The following is a 4,676-nucleotide window of genomic DNA, read 5'->3' as shown; positions in this document are numbered from 1 at the left end:
AAGAAAGAAAGAAAGAAAGAAAGAAAGAAAGAAAGAAAGAAAGAAAGTATAGAGGTTACCAAGGGCTGGGAGGAGGGGAACACAGGGTGTTGTTTAACGGGTACAGAGTTTTTCTGGGATGATGGCAAAGTGGTGAAGGCTGTATGACAATGTGAATGGACATAATGCTGCTGAACCATACACTGAAATATGGTTGTATTTTATGTTTTGTGTCTCGCTGCGATTTTATGTTTTTAAGTTTATTTATTTATTTTGAGAGAGAGACAGAGACAGCACATGTTGGAGAAGGGCAGAGAGAGAGAGGGAGACGGAGAATCACGAGCAGGCTCCACACTGTCAGCGCAGAGCCTGATGCAGGGCTCAAACCACGAACCGTGAGATCCTGACCTGAGCCGAAACCAAGAGCCAGACGCCTAACCGACTGAGCCATCCAGGCGTCCTTTGCTGCAATTTAAAAAATAAATAAATAAATAAACGGAATAAAAAAATGAGACACCACCACAACAGCAGCCAAGCAGAGCCTAAAAAGACCTGACAAGTAAATGTAATGTGGTTTCCTGGATGGGATCCTGGAACAGAAAAAGACATTGGGCAAAACTGCAGAAAATCTATATAAACCGTAGACTTCAGTTAATCATAATGTGTTAACACTGCTTCGTTCATTATAACAAAGGTATCATATTCATGTAATACGTTAGTAAAGAAGGAAACTAAGTGTGGGGTAGATGGGAACTCTGAACTATCTTCTCAATTTTTCTGAAAGCCTAAAAACAGGGGTGCCTGGGTGGCTCAGTCGTTTAAGTGTCTGACTTCAGCTCAGGTCATGATCTCACAGTTTGTGGATCCGAGCCCCACGTCGGGCTCTGTGCTGACAGGTCGGAGCCTGGAGCCTGTGTCAGATTCTGTGTCTCCTTCTCTCTCTGGCCCTCTTCTGCTTGCACTCTCTGTCTCTCTCAAAAATAAAATAAACATTTAAAAAAAAAGAAATTAAAAAAAAATAAAATCTAAAAATAAACTCTAAAAACTAAAATTACATATAAATAAGTGTATCTATGTAAATCCATATAATTATATATAAAATCACAATTTTTTTTTAAATATATACACACATATAGTAAAGGAAGGATAAAAGGGACTAAGGGATTGAGGGAAAGAAGTTTCCTGACATTGAATGTAAGGTGTCAAAACAGAAGGGGGGGAGACAGGGAGGGGATGTGGGCCAGGCCCTAAGCCTCAGTTTTCAGGACATTCCTGGGGTGTGGGGGCAGCAGGGGGCAGGGGGGCAAGTTACCAGCACAATGGCAGATCCTCAACCACAGACCGACCACGTCCGTGTTCTTGTGGTTCTCGTCCTGCCCACCTACCCAGAAACAGTGGCCCTGACTATAAGTTGGTCTCTCCCCTGCCCTCCTAAATCTTCCTCCCCAATCTTTGACGAAGAATGGATTAATTGCTCTTCATTTCATATTTCTTACCACCGACATTCTACATTTGACACCTCTTCTTCAAAACCAGACCCAGGGCCTGGCAGACCACTGAGAGACCACAGAAAGGCCACCCGAACTGGGAGCTTCTGCCCCCTGGCCCCCTCATGAGCTCCATCAAAACAGAGAGTCTCCCAGTAACACGGAGTCACAGAATCTATGAGGCCACCCACCCCTCAGCCCTTGCACAGGGCCTTTCCAAGCCTTTCTAAGTAAGGAGCTGAGGCCCACAGGGTCCATGTGACTCGTCTAAGATCATAGCTAGTTGAAGGCGGGGCTGAGATCAGGACCCAGGATTCCTGAACCCCAGGCTTTTCTCCTATAATGTGCTGCCTTCCTGCATCTGACATTTAATGCACTTCTGTTTCTGGTAATAGAGCCGACTAGACACTCTGAACTACTTCCTGCTGAAACGTTAAAACTGCTGGGTAAAATGTTTCACTCCTTTAAAGGCACCAAGTGAGCTGGCGCAAAGGGTCAGAGGCCAAAAAAGAAGGGAAAGCAGGAACCCGGACAGGATGTGGACACTGGCTTTCTCCCCGAGGAAACACGCCAAAGCCAAGCAACCTTGGGCTTCGGTTTTCAAGGCCTGTTGGGCACATGAAAGGGGAGACAAAGCCTCGCGCCGGCAAGGTGGGGAATCTGACAGAGAACTTTCTGCGAAGCTGGGCCCTATCTCCAGGACAGGAGTGGGCTAGAAATAAGTTCATGAAATAAAACTCTTCACAGAGGACCAAGGCAAACTGCCCATGTTAAGTAAACATTGCAAGTGGGTGGAAAGAAAAAAAAAATTTTACCCTAAGAATTCTTAAACCACAAGCCAGCTCTCATATTTAAATTCATATGGTGGGCAAAACTCCTCAAGCCAACTGAGCAAGGCTTTAAGGGGGCAGGAGAGTTAGTCATATGACTGTCTAGGGGCAGAGCATTCCAGGCAGGGAGAGGCAATTGCCAATTCAAAGGTCCTAAGGCAGGGCCATGCCTGGCTTGTTCCAGGAACAAGAACAGGCCTCAGGGCCTGGAATGGAGACAGCCAAGGGGAAGGAGAAGAAGATGACGTCACAGAAGTAACAGGAGACCAGGTTGGACGAGGCCTGGTGTGCCGCTGTAAAACCGTGGACTCTCTGAATTGCCAAGCCTCTGGAAGAGTCTGAGCGAAGAAGTGAGGTGATCTAACTTACACATTAAAAGGATTGCCCTGGGGGGGGGCGCCTGGGTGGCTCAGTCGGTTAAGCATCTGACTTGGCTCAGGTCAGGGGCTGGCTTTGGCTCAGCCCCACATCGGGCTCTGTGCTGACAGCTGGGGGCCTGGATCCTGCGTTGGATTCTGTGTCTTCTCTTCTTTCTGCCCTTCCCCCACTCATGCTCTCTCTCTGTTTCTCAATAGTAAATAAACGTTAATTTTTTTTTTTTTTTTTTAAAGGATTGCCCTGGGGCGCCTGGGTGGCTCAGTCCGTTGAGTGTCTGACTTCAGCTTAGGTCGTGATCTCGCAGTTCGTGAGTTCAAGCCCTGCATCGGTCTCTGTGCTGACAATGCAGAGCTGGAGCCTGCTTCAGATTCTGTTCCCTCCCTCTCTCTCTGCCCCTCCCCTGCTTGTGTTCTCTCTCTCAAAAATAAACAAATAAATAAACTTTAAAAAAATGGATTGCCCTGGGGTGCCTGGGTGGCTCAGTAGGTTAAACATCCAACACTTAATTTTGGCTCAGGTCATGAACTCATGGGTCGGTGAGTTTGAGCCCCGTGTGGGGCTCTGAGCTGACGTTGTAGAGCCCGCTTGGGATTCTCTCTCTCTCCCACTCTGTTCCTCCCCAGCTCAGTCTCGTGTACTCCAGATAGATAGATAGATAAACTTAAAAAATAAAAGGATTGCCCTGTGGTGATGGCTGTGCAAGAATATGAATGTATTTAATGCCACTGCACCATATGCATTAAAATGGTAAATTTTATATTCTGTGTATTTTACCACAATTTTTTAAAAAAAATGATCACCTTGGGGGCGCCTGGGTAGAGCAACCGACTTTGGCTCAGGTCATGATCTCCAAGTTTGTGAATTCAAGCCCCACATCGGGCTCTGTGCAGACAGCTCAGAGCCTGGAGCCTGCTTCGGATTCTATGTCTCCCTCTCTCTCTGCCCCTCCCCCACTCATGCATGCTCTGTCTCTCTCTGTCTCAGAAATAAACATTAAAAAAAAAAAAAAAAAGATCACCCTGGCTCCTGTGCTCAGAATATGTGGAATGAAAGCTTGAAGACCAAATTGAAAGGTATTCCCACTAATCTAGATGAAAAATGATGCTGGCTCCAGTAAGGATGATATAGCAGGAGAGGAGATGAGGTCATATTGCGAATGTGCCTGGAAGCCAAATAGGTTCCTGACATTGTGTGTAAGGTATCAAATGAAGGAAAGATCACAATGACTCCGAGCTTTCTGTCCTGAGCAACTGGAAGGACAAAACTGCCATTGACTGAATAGGGGGCAGGTTTATAGGTGACAACAGGAAGTTAAGTTTGGGACTTGCTGGCTGCGATGTCTGTTACACATTCAAGGGGAGACGTCAAGTGTTGGTGAAAAGGCAGTGCCACTGGAACCTTTGAACACTCCTAGGGGAGTGAAAGTCAGAACCGCCTCGGAGAACCCTTTGTCAGTTACCTACTAAAGCTAAACGTGTGTGTCATCTGTGACCCAGCCACTCCACCCCTAGGTGCGTGCCTGATAGCAATTAAAGACGTGAAGGAGAACACTCAAAGCCAGCCGGCATTCCTCAGAATAACCCTAAACTGGACAAAATCCATCCACAGTGGATTCAATGGTGACATATTCACATAATGATGTATTATCCGGCAATGCACATAAGCAAGCTATTGCTATGCAATCACGTGGATGAATCTCCGGTCACAGAATATAATCTTTGCAGAGTATAAAGTCAGACAGAGAGAGAATAAAAAGCCGGTGGCCAATTTATTCAAAAGCAGATGAAACAGGTATTCAAACAAAAACTTGCCCATGAATGTCCACAGCGGCACCACTCGTGACAGCCAAGAGGTGGAAACGACCCAAATGGCCATCAACAGATGAGTGGATGAAGACATGTGGTATATAGTGATATGATAGAGTACTATTTAGCCATAATAAAGAATTAAATTTCAGTACCTGCTACAACATGGATAACGTTGACAACATTACGCTAAGTAA

Source organism: Herpailurus yagouaroundi, unplaced genomic scaffold (assembly GCF_014898765.1).
Source record: "Herpailurus yagouaroundi ecotype Mexico unplaced genomic scaffold, PumYag 215, whole genome shotgun sequence".
Lineage (NCBI taxonomy): Eukaryota > Metazoa > Chordata > Mammalia > Carnivora > Felidae > Herpailurus > Herpailurus yagouaroundi.
This window is presented reverse-complemented; position numbering follows the sequence as displayed.